At 35.3% G+C, this 13084-nt stretch overlaps 1 long non-coding RNA gene across 2 annotated transcripts in view; it reads right to left on the bottom strand.

The window, feature by feature from the left end:
* The window catches only part of LOC103095070 (uncharacterized), a 35227-nt gene that overhangs the window by 9433 nt on the left and 12710 nt on the right, over window positions 1–13084 (bottom strand). For both annotated transcript variants that reach the window (XR_001626800.2, XR_008914866.1), the window contains one exon: window positions 1383–1515. This is a non-coding gene — a long non-coding RNA (uncharacterized LOC103095070). The remainder of the gene's footprint in view (window positions 1–1382; window positions 1516–13084) is intronic.

Here is a 13084-nt window from a genome sequence, read left to right as displayed (position 1 = left end):
CTTGCTACTCTTTTTCTTGTTCCTGTTTAGCTTTTACTTCAGCTTCTACTTTATTTTTATTTCTTTTGTTCTCCTTCCTTATTCATTTTTTTCTGTTTCTTTCCTTCCTTCCTTCTTTCCTTCCTTCCTTCCTTCCTTCCTTCCTTCCTTCCTTCCTTCCTTCCTTCCTAAATTAGTCCTCTTTAAAGGACTGAGCAGCTCAGCTCTGCTTTGTATTTTGAGATAGGGATCTCTAGAACCATTTTTAAAAAATCAAATTCAGCATTATTGAATTCCCTAAATGTTGTTCCCTTAGATATCTTATGTAATGTTCAACCAATTTGCATAATTTACACTTGATTACATTCTACCTTTTATGTTGTCAAAATTTGGATCTATTTGAAAATATTTAATGTAGATGACTTGAAAAAAAACTTCATTTTCTTATATTCAGTAGTTACTTGATTTTCTTATGCTTTGTGGGACTTATGGGAGTCATTTCTTTTGTTGGACTATAAAAGAGAATTTTCAGTGACTGACTCTGGGTTCCTTTCCTCTAATTTCCCTATTTAGAGGATAGGCCAAAAACCATAAGAGCAGAACTGAGTCACTGAAAGGAAGGAGTTCCTCTTTCCCACCCCCACCTCCACCTCTCCCCAGCAATTGATTATCTTGGAACACAAATGCATGAGATTTCTGCATATGCTTCTCAGAGCCTGGGAAGTCCTTCTTGAGCTCAGTGGTCCCACTCACCCACCCACCCCTGTCTTGGAAGCAGAAGCATTACCTCTAACCTATGGAGAAGGGAACCATGTGGTTTGAGGTTTAAGGACTGCTGGATCTCAGTTTTTGGAGGAGTGTTAGAGGCTGCTGCTCTCCAGCCTCCTAGATAAAGGGGAATTGCTAGGCTGCACAATTGCATAATCTAAAATTATATTGAGAGCTCCTGGGCAGTACCAGGCTCAGAGCTGTTACTCCAGAAACCCTAAGTTCAAAAGTTTGGGTATTTTGACTTCAGGAGAGAGAAGTAGAGTTCCTGAGTAGTACCAGCTTTTTGGAAGAAGAAGATAATGACACACATGATCTCCATGTGTCTTCTAAAACTGGAAGAACAAAGAGGAGTCATAGTCATGTTTGGAGTAAAACCCTCCACTATTACCACTAGTTATTTGGTCAGTTGAAAATTTGATGGAAAGGAGGGTCTATGTAGTGATGCCAAGGACATTTTCTTCTTGGGAGAATCTGAATCCTTTAGGGTAGTCAAAGCTTGATAGCTATATGAACTCTTGGGTGTGAAAGTAGGACCCACCAAAGGTACATACATATTTATAAATATACATATGTATGACATCTGCAAAACAGAACTATTTTTCTTTCTTTTTATAATGAATTTTAACTGATACCTTTTTTTAAAATAACATTAATTTCTCACAGTAGACTAGATTAATAAATAGAACAGGAGTCTATCACAGCAGCCTCTGGATGCTAATGCCTTCTTAGAGAAGAATGTTGTGAAGTCACCCCTTTACTTGATTTCTGCAAAAACAATGAAAATCTCATCAAATTGCCTTACTCATGTAAGGATAATATAAGGTCCTGACCTAATCTAAGTTTGATTTTTGGTCACCAGGGGATATCCCAAATAAAATACCCAAGTCAGTTTGCAAATCTATGGTGGCTTAATCAATATAGAGGGAAGAGATCAAGGAGAAGAGAGAGGGAAAGGGTATAGGATTTCACCCACCTGGCCTGTGCCAGGGGGAGTTCGAAGTCCTCCACCACAAGGTTTCTGAAAAAGATTAGAGGCTTCTAAGTAGATAGTGTTTGGAAGGTAAAGGAGGAAAAATCAGCCTAAACTCCAAGAGAGCTCAGAGAAGATGCCACACCTGAACTAAGTTACTAGGCTTCCTCCAGTACGGTATCAAGGGAAACTCACTGCTAAACCAGACAATAGCTGCTGCCAGTCACCTCTCTGCTGCAAAAGAGGCCAGAGAGAGGAACTAACGCAAAATATATCTTCGGTTTCACATCACTTTCCTGCATCTCACCTGTACCAATGGTAGCTTAAGCTTGACTTAGGACAGCACAGGGTTCTGAGGGCAAGACCTGTGTCCTTGCCTGTCTATTGGACCTGAAATCATACATTCCAGTTGTGGATAACAGTAGAGTGAATAGGCAGCAAATCCAGGCATGGCTTGTAGGCTCATCCATTGACCACTGAAGGCCTTAGAGGGCCCAAGCATGTAGACCAGACACCTACTTGGTCCCAGACTGTGAAATCAATAGAGGAAGAGTGAAGAAGAAGTATATACTGGAGATAGTGGTTGCTGAGACTCTGGGGCCTCAAAGGCTTTGGTCATTCCCAGGCTGGTTGAATCCCTAGCTATCACCACAGGAGAGAAGGGGAGCCATTTGTTTGCAGTGACAAAACTGTCAGGGGATTCTGGTTGGAGTACCTGAGGTCAATCATGGACTGATGCTTGAACTGGGGAACCAAGCATTATACCTGACCCTGGATTATAGAAATCTAAAGAACTAAATAGGGCCCAGGAAATAAAAAAACAGAAAAAAATACTGAAATCTGAGGCACATTCCCTATACCCTAGGAACCCTGAGACTCTAGCATAACATTAATGATTACACCTACTGACAGCCACTAAAATTCAAAATAAGAGATGAGTAAGTAAAAGAGAAGTAACCCAACCACTGATAGCTGTTATGGAGACAGAAAAGCCCTGGGTTCAAGCTCAGAGGATAGTAAAGTAAAAATACCTACTTCTAAAACAGTAAAGAAAAACAATAAATGGTCACAGGTCAAAAAAAGAACTTTTAGAAAAGCTTTAAAAAGACACCAAAAACCAAATAAAAGATATTGAGGAAAAAATTAAAAAAAAATAGAGCAATGCAAGAAAATTATGAAAGGAGGTCACTGAAATGGAAAAAGATCTAGAAACTCATATGAGAAAATAATTAAGAACTAGAATTGAATACAGGAAATTGAATGACTTAATACAGTAACATGAAACAAAATCAAAAGAATGAAATAATTGAAGAGAATATGAAACATCTTATCACAAAAACAACTGACCTGGGAAATAGATCCAATATCCAACAAAGTCAAGAATAATTATACCAGGAAAAAAATACCAACTATAAGTGACTCAAAAGGTTAAATTGTATGATTCTTATGGGAGAAAATGTCATCTATGACTCTTAAGAATGGTATTATTACTTGGGTATTTTGAAAGGGTACATATAGATAGAAAACTTGAAGTTGAATTGAATATAATGGAATGAATTAAAGTAATAATAAAATATAGCAGGGAAAAGGTAACATAGAAAAATTATCTAATATAAAAAAAGAAATGAGTGGGAAAGTTGTTACAAAAATGGAGAAGAGGGTTGAGGGGAAGTATTACTAAAATTCTGCTCTCATCAGATCTGGGTTAAAGAAATAACAACCTATATAACAAATGGGGGACATCTGGGAAAAGATGGCCACAGAGTAGAAGCAAAGGACTTCCTTTCCTCACCACCTACTGATATAAATCACCTCAAAAGGAAAAAAAAAAACAAAAATCAGACTAATGGAGGGGCTCTTCCATAGGGGGCAGCCTTGAAAGTAGGCAGGGTTTGGGCATTTCCACTCTATAAGGGAGTAAAATTACTCCTATCAAAGTGTGATGTGATCACCCCTTCCCCTCCCCACCTACTGTGCCAGAGTCAGAGTGAGCGCATGGCAATTGCTAGATTCTTGGGGGATTGGATAAGGATACCACAGACATATCCCGGGGTCTTGAGACCCCAGGAGGCTGAGGAACGCGGAGATTGTGCACAGAGATAGGGCAGAGAGGGGCTGCCCACAGCAGTGGAGACTGAAAACTAGCTTCTGGACAAAAACCACTCTGTAGCTCCATACACAAAGTCCTACCTACCTTCCTCACTCAGACTATACTGGCTGTGAAGGGAAGAAAAAGATAATGCAACAAAAGCCACCAACATCCAAGAATGACAATCTACAACTACCAAAGAAAATAAGAATAAAACCTTGACCCTTAATAATTTCTATGGAGAAAACCCCCAGACTACAGAGGAAATAGCACAGGGTGACAAAGAAGCAAACACATCCAAGCCTTCCCAAACAATGGAAATCAGTCACAAGCTCTTGAGGAGCTCAGATTTGAGATTATGAACCAACTGAGAAAGATAGAAAAAACTGGGAAAGAAAAGTGGAAAAGACTTCAAAAAGAAAATAACAGTTTAAAAGACAGAATCTCCCACTTGGAAAAAGAAGTCCAGAAATCAAATGAAATGAAAAGCAAATTGGAGACTAGAATTGACCTGCTGGAAGTCATGAAAAGTAGGATAGACCAAACCAAAAAGCAAAATAAAAAGATGATAGCTGAAAAACCAGTCTTTAGAAACTAGAATTGGGTAAGAAGAAGCAAATGATTTCACAAAACAGCAAGAATTAATAAAGCAACATCAAAAGACAAATTAGAAGGAAACATGAAATATCTCATTGAGAAGATGGCTGAGTTGGAAAACTGGTCTAGGAGACACAATTTGAGATTCATAGGACTACCTGAAAACCTGGAAATAAACAGAAACCTTGACATCATACTACAAAAAATTATCCAAGAAAAGTGCCCTAATGTTCTTCAAAAAAAGGGGCAAAATAGACATTGAAAGAATCCATAGATCACCCTCTACATTAAATTCTCAAAAAACAACCTCCAGGAATGTAATTGCCAAATTCAAGAGCTTCCAAGCTAAGGAGAAAATATTATAAGAAGCCAGAAAGAGATAATTCAGACATCAAGGAGTACCAATCAGGATTACAAAGGATCTGGCTGTCTCTACAATAAAGGACCACAAGGCAAGAGAACTGAGTATACAACCAACGATCACCTACCCATCAAAACTGACTATATACTTCCAGGGAAAAGTATGGGTATTTAACAAAATAGAAGATTTTCAAATGTTCATAAAGAAAAGACCAGAACTAAATGGAAAATTTGATGTCCAAATACAAAATTCAAGAGAAACATGAAAAGGTAAACAAGAAAGAGAGAGGGGGGACATTTTTAAGAGCTTCAGTAAGGTCAAATTGTTTATACTCCTATATGAAAAAATTATATTTGTAACTCTCAAAAACTATATTCACTATCATAGTAGTTAGAAGAATTATTCATAGGTAGTGGTGGGGGTAATAAATAGTTTACAATGATATGTAAAAAAAGAAAAGGGAAGAAAAGAAGATGGACCAAGAAAAACATGAAGGAATAAGAAAAATAGGATAAATTATACTACATAAATAGGTGCATAGGAGGGGCAGGAGAAGAATACTATTATAAGAAGGAGAGGAAGAGAGTGCTAATAGGTAATACCTAAACCTTACTCTCAGTGGAATTAACTGTGAGAGGGCGAAAGCATCTAGATCTATTGGGGTATTAGATTCTATCTTACCTGACAGGGAAGTTGAGAGGGAAAAACCAAGGGGGAGAATGGGGGAGAATGGTGTGGGGAGTACCAAAAGGGAGGGAAAGAGAGGAGGGAGGGAATTTAATAGACCCTAAAGAAAAATAAAAGGAGAATAAGAAGGGAATGGTGGGAAGGGAAATAAAATAAGGGTGGGGATTAGGGGGACTGATTAAAAGCAAAACACTGCTGTAGAAGGCAACAGTGAAAGAAGGAAAGTCAGGACTAGGAGAGGAAATCAAAATGATGGAGAATACACAGGTGGTAATCATAACTCTGAATGTGAATGGGATGAATTCACCCATAAAACAGAAACAAATAGCAGAGGTGATTAGAAACCAAAATCCTACCATATGTTGTCTATAAGAAATACACATGAGGCAGCGAGACACACACAGGGTAAAGGTTAGTGACTGGAGCAAAATCTATTAGGCATCAACTGAGTTAAAGAAGGCAGGGGTCTCAAACATATCTGATAAAGCCAAAGTAAAAATAGAGCTGATTAAAAGAGATAGGTAAGGTAATTACATCCTGATAAAAGGCAATATAGACAATGAGGAAATAGCAGTACTCAACATGGATGTACCAAATGGTATAGTATCCAAACTTTTAAAGGAGAAACTACTGGTGCTTAAGGAGGAAATAGATTGTAAAACTATATTAGTGGGAGACCTGAACTTTCCTCTATCAGATCTAGATAAATCAAACCAACAAATAAATAAGAAAGAGGTAGGAAATATAAATGAGATCTTAGAAAGATTAGAATAAATGGATATATGGAGAAAAATGAATAGGGACAAAATGGAATACACCTTCTTTTCATCAGCACATGGTACATTCACAAAGACTGACCATGTACTAGGACATAAAAACAGGAAAACCAATATAAAAGAGCAAAAATAACAAATGCAAACTTATCAGATCATAATGCAAAAGAAATAATAATTAGTAAGGGTTCATAGAGGGGTAAATCCAAAACTGATTGGAAATTGAATAATATGATTCTCTAAAATTTGTTGGTTAAAGAACAAAACATAGAAACAATTAGTTTCATTGAAGAAAATGACAATGAGGAGATGTCTTATCAAAATATATGGAATTCAGCCAAAGCAGTACTCAGGAGAAAATTTATATCCCTGAGAGCATATATTAACAAATCAGTGAGGAAAATGGTCATTTTTGGGCATGCAAAGTAAAAAACTAGAAAGAGAGCAAATTTAAAATCCCCAGATAAAAGCTAAATTAGAAATCCTAAAAATTAAAGGAGAAATTAATAAAATTGAATGTGAAACAGCTATTGAATTAATATATAAGACTAGAAGCTGGTACTTTGAAAATAAAACAAATAAAATAAAGTACTGGTTAATCTAATAAAAAAAAGGAAAGAAGAAAACCAAATTAACAGAATCAAAGATGAAAAGGGCAACTTCACCTCTAATGAAGAGGAAATTAAGATAATTTTTAAGAACTATATTGCCCAATTATATGGCAATAAATATGGCAATCTAGATAATATGGATGATTATTTACAAAAAGCATAAATTGCCTAGATTAACAGAAGAAAAAATAAAATTCTTAAATAAACCCATATCAGAAAAAGAAATTGAACAAGCCATCAAAGAAGTACCTAAGAAAAAATCCCCAGGACTAGATGGATTCACAAGTGAATTTCATCAAACATTTAAAGAACAACTAACCCCAATATTATACAAACTATTCAACAGAATAAGCAAAGAAGGAGTTCTACCAAATTCTTTTTATGACATAAATATGGTATTTACTTGAAATCCAGAAAGACCAAAAACAGATAAAGAAAACTACAGACCAATCTCCTTAATAAACATAGATGCAAAAATCTTAAATAGAATACTAGCAAAAAGATTCCAGCAGATGATCAGGAGGATTATTCATTATTGTCAGGTGAGATTTATACCAGGAATGCAATGATGGTTTAATATTAGGAAAACCATCCACATAATTGACCATATCAACAACTAATCCAACAGAAATCACACGATTATCTCAATAGATGCAGAAAAAGCCTTTGGCAAAATACAACATGCATTTCTATTGAAAACAGTAGAAAATATAGGAATAGAAGGTCCTTTCCTAAAAATAATAAACAGTATATATCTAATGCCACCAGCAAACATCATCTTCAATGGGGATAAACTAGAAGCCTTCCCAATAAGATCAGGAGTGAAACAAGGATGCCCATTATCACCTCTATTATTTAACACTGTACTAGAAACACTAGCAGTAGAAATCAGAGAAGAAAAGGAAATTGAAGGTATTAAAATAGGCAATGAGGAGACTAAATTATTACTCTTTGCAGATGATATGACAGTCTACTTAAAGAATCAACTAAAAAGCTAGTGGAAATAATTAACAACTTTAGCAAAGTTGTAGGATACAAAATAAATCCACACAAGTCATCAGCACTTCTATATATTTCCAACACATCTCAGGAGCAAGAGTTAGAAAGAGAAATTCCATTTAAAATGACCCTAGAAAATATCAAGTATTTAGGAATCTATTTGCCAAGACAAACACAAGAACTATATGAACACAATTACAAAACACTATGAACACAATTACAAAACACTTTCTACAAAATTAAAACTAGATCTAAACAATTGGAAAAACATTAATTGTCCATGGGTATGTATAATTGACAGAAGGATTATATAATTGCCATGAAACTAAAAAAAATTTTTTTGAGAAAAATATTTCAGGTAAGAGAGCTTGATTACTCTTTTTTAATCTAGATGAATTGTTTCAAGAATTGTTTCCAGAAGGCACCATGAAGATGCCCAAAGAAAACCTTCACAGCATCAGAAGGTCCAGCACAAACTTTGGATTATAACTGGTTGAACTTTGGGGGGTTCAACACAAGTATTTTAAATGCAAACTTGTATGCCACAGGGGATTGCCCCACTAATTGGCTTATTTTCAATGCACCTAGCAAACATTTGTTTGCTCTGTCTCTCTTTTGTTTCCCCCTTATCTTTAAATATTGAATATTATATGGACCTTTAGCTAGAAGATCTTTAGAGATGCAAGATAGTTATATAAAAGGATTCATTGTGGAGACTAGTCTTCCAAAGAATCACAGGGGGAATTGTGAAAGGAAATTCTTGGTTTTCTTTGTCTATTCTGAGTTTGCACTTTTAAAAAGGAAATCCTTTGTTCTCTTTGCCTAGTTGGAGTTAACACTTTGGAATAACAATAACTGAAGTACCCTAAATTAGTACTTCACTAGAGGAAAGACAGGATTAACTCTCTTTTGCCTACTTTTGAATTAATCAACAAAAGAGAATACACCCATATATAACCCTATAGTAAGGGAAATCCACAAACTCTTAGTCCTAGGAGAAAAGTTAACCCTTTAGAGATAAGAAGCCAGCATGAGACTTGGAAGAGTTCTACCCTTTTTTCTAGCTTAAATAGCCAGAAATTTTTGAATTCTTTTTAAGAGTTCACACACTCAGAAACATGTGGTTCCAAAGGTGTGAATCCTTGGACTAGAATTGCAACCTTCAGAGGATGAGAGATTTGACAATTTTGGAAACTGTGATTAGCCCCTGTGAAGAGGGGTGGGGATAGGAAACCATCATAAAAGCCACAAAACCCTTGGGCTGGCAGTCTGGTGAAGTTGAGTCTTGTGGAGAGTATCTCCTAGAGATAGTCTTCAAGGAAACCTAATCAGAGACTGCAGTGTGGATCCTGACTTTAACCTGGCCTCTGACTCCTGTACTACTTGATTGGGTGAGTGAAAAGAAGAACTCCCTTCATAGTTTCCTAAGAGATTAGCTTCCATCTTGGAGGAGGCCACATGATTACTCATTAGCAGCCCTCCTGGCTGAGGACTAGTATAGGTATTTTTTCTAACCTCTTTCACATTTCTCTACTTTATTGTTTTCCCCTCTATTATGGTAAATAAACTGCATCCAACCATTCAATTTAACCTTTACAGGTAGGACAAGCTAACATGATAAAAATAACAATCTTACCCAAATTAATTTACTTATTCAGTGCCATACCTATCAAACTACCAAGAAACATTTTTACTGAATTAGAAAAAAATTATAACAAAGTTCATTTGGAAGAACAAAAGATCAAGAATATCAATGGAAATAATGAAAAAATATGAAGGAGGTGGGCCTAGCAGTACCAGATCTTAAACTGTACTATAAAGCAATGGTCATCAAAACAATATGGTATTGGCTAAGAGACAGAAGGGAAGATCAGTGGAATATACTTGGGATAAGTGACCTCAATAAGATAGTGTATGATAAACCCAAAGATACCAGTTTTGAGAACCCAGTATTTGACAAAAACTGCTGAGAATATTAGAAAACAGTATGAGAGAGATTAGGTTTAGATCAACATTTCATACCCTACACCAAGATAAATTCAGAATGGGTGAATAATTTAAATATAAAGAAGGAACCTATATGGTGAACATAGAATAGTTTACCTGTCAGATCTATGGGAAAGGAAAGATTTTAAGACCAAGCAAGAGATAGAGAATGTTATAAAATATGAAATGAATAATTTTTATTATATTAGATTAAAAAGGTTTTGTACAAATAAAACCAATACAACCAAAATTCTGATGGACTTATGAGAAAGAATGCTATCTACATCCAGGGATAGAACTGTTGAAGTAGAAACACAGAAGAAAAACAACTGATTGATCACATGATTTGATGGGAACATGATTGGGGATATAGACTCTAAATAATCACCCTAGTTCAAATATTAACAATATAGAAATAGGTCTTGAACAATGACACATGTAAAACCAATTGGAATTGCTCATTGGCTACAGTAGTTGGGTGGGAGGAGAGGAGGAAAAGAACATGATTCATGTAACTATGGCAACATATTCTAAATTAATTAATTAAATAATGTTAATTATTTAATTTATTTATTTAATTAATTTAATATTATTTATTTAATTAAATAAATTTTAAAAAAACTAGGTGGGCAAAAGTCTTCTTTACAGACAGAGAAACAGGAGGGAAAGGGGTTAAGAAAAGGGAGGGGCTGAGTTCCCTGAAGGGACTAAGAAACTAAGAAATTAAGAGAAAGAAATGCAGACTAAGAGAAAAGAAGACAAGGGTATAAGAAAAGAGAAGGATACCTACAAGAGAGAACACATCAAGAAATAGGGGAGGAAAGGAATAAGGAAGGGACTCTGAGGATAATATAAAGGAGGGATTTTTAGAATCAAAATCACATAAAAATAGAAGGGCAGAGTCAAGGGCATAAGTAAGGGACTCTTGGAGAGGTAGATAGAATAAGAACTAAAAGATAATGGGGAAGTGACAAGTAAGGGACCTTGAAAAGAGTAGGTAAATTTAGGAAGACAAAAGAAGATAATGAAAATTTCTAAGGAAGGATGTGAATTGGAAAGGTAGTGGACAGAAGAAGTTGGACATCTGATGAGAAATAGGGCCAAAAGAAAGGAATAGAAGGTCAAATAGCGAGGAAAAACCCAACAGAGGGAAAATACACAACTAGTAATTATGACTTTGACTTTGAATGTGAATGCGATTAATTCACCTATAAAACAAAAGCAGTAGAATGGATAAAAAACCAAACCTCAAAAATATGTTGTTTAAAAGAAACACACTTAAAATTAAAGATACACAGAAAGTAAAAGTAAAGAGATAGAGGAGAATACATTATACTTCAGCTGTATGAAGCTGTTCAAAGAAAGACAACATAATCTCTGACAAAGTTAAAGCTAAATGAGATGAAATAAAAAAGGAAATTATAAATTGTTATAAGGTACCATAGATAAAGAAGCATTAACAATATTAAATCCATATATACTAAATGTTATAGCATCTAAATTATTAAAGGAAATACCAAATGAGTTACAGATGGAAATAGATAACTAAACAGTAATATTGTAAAGTGAATCTTTAATTTCTCCCTTCTCAGAATTGGATAAATCTAATAAAAAAAATAAATAAGAAAGAATTAAAATTAAAATCTTAGATAAAGATTAGAATTTCAAAGTGGAAGCTGGGGGGGGGGGCAGAGGCACAAAGGCAGAGAAGGTACACAGATCCACCCAACCCCTGCCAAATTATCCTCTAAAAATCTATATGAGGACTCAAAACAAATTCTGAAGCAGCATATGTCCCATAAAGTAGGGGTGAAATTTTTCATCCCAAAACAAAAGCAAAACAATCTTTTAAGAAGGGACAGGAAGTTAAATTTATATGGTTTGACTGAATATTTAAATTGGTGGTTTTAATTGATGGTCACCAGGGATTTAATTTCTAAATCCCAAAATGAATTACCAAAGTAAAATGTAATTTATGGTAGTTTTATTTACAATAGAGGGAAGATATTAAGGAGAGAGAGAGAGAGACAGAGACAGAGAGAGACAGAGACAGAGAGAGAAAGAGAGAGAGAGAGAGAGACAACTCCGGCTTCCTCTGAGTCAGGTAGAAATTCTAAGGCCCTAATCAGGGGAAAAAGTCTCAAGACAATGGGCCTTTCTCTGAGGATTACACCTCTGAGAAAGGCAGGGTTACTAAGTCAGCCTTTCAGTTACCAGCAGTGACCGTCTAAAAAGGAAAGCAGTCTGAGGCCTCCTGTATGAGCTCCTCCCCGGGGTCCAGTTCCATATCCAAGTGTTTGCACTCCAAGTCAAGAGTGTCCAGCTTCCAGTCTCTCCTCAGAGTGAGATTTCTTCTATCTAACTTGAATTGAATCTCATTCTTCTGGCCTCTAGTCCTCTTTTTAAGATCTTTTTCTCTTGTGTCACCTCCCCTAAATAGCAAATCTACCAATCACAGCAGACACTCCTCTCAAGGACTGCCCACTCTTTAGTTCACCTTTTATAGTTAGTTAATATCTTTTTGTAGTCAAAATGGGTAGATCTACTTCCAATACTGAGTTAACACCTTTTTGTAGATTAAAATCTAAAAATAGATTGTGGATTACAATTCAATTTTCCCAATAAAGGAAGAGCTAAGTACCTTCATTGTTACAATGAGGGGATTACAATTTAATCTTCACAATAAAGGAAGAGCTAAGTATCTTCATTGTTACAGTCAGGGGAGAGCTAACTCCAATCTTCACAAGGATAAAAAGAAAGAGGTAAACAAAAGAAAAGAGTATTGAGAGAAGTACACAGTATCTATACCTGAATGTGAATGTGAAAGGGATTAGCTCATCTATAAAAAAGAAGCAGATAGTCTAAAAGATTAGAAATCAGAATCCAATAACATTTTGTTTAAAAAATACTTGAAAAAAGAAAGACACACAGTTAAAATAAGGGCCTCAAACAGAATCTATTCACCAACTGAAGTAAAAAAAGGCAGGAATAACAAACATGATCTCAGCAAACCAAAATCAAAAATAGGCCTCATTAAAAGAGATAAGCAAGGAAACTACATTTTGCTCAAAAGTATCATAGACAATGAATATAAAAAAATTTTATAGAAAGTTTCTCTGATAAAATTCTCATTTCTCATATATAGTGAACCAATTCAGATTTCTAAAAATAAGAGCCATTTTTCAATTGATAAATGGTCAAAGGATAGAAATGAAAGCTATGTATAGTTATTTGAAAAAGTACTCTAAATCTCTATTAATT

This window comes from Monodelphis domestica, chromosome 1 (assembly GCF_027887165.1).
Source record: "Monodelphis domestica isolate mMonDom1 chromosome 1, mMonDom1.pri, whole genome shotgun sequence".
In the NCBI taxonomy this organism is placed as follows: domain Eukaryota; kingdom Metazoa; phylum Chordata; class Mammalia; order Didelphimorphia; family Didelphidae; genus Monodelphis; species Monodelphis domestica.
Note: the sequence above shows the minus strand (reverse complement) of the source record. Positions and strands in the feature narration are given on the sequence as shown.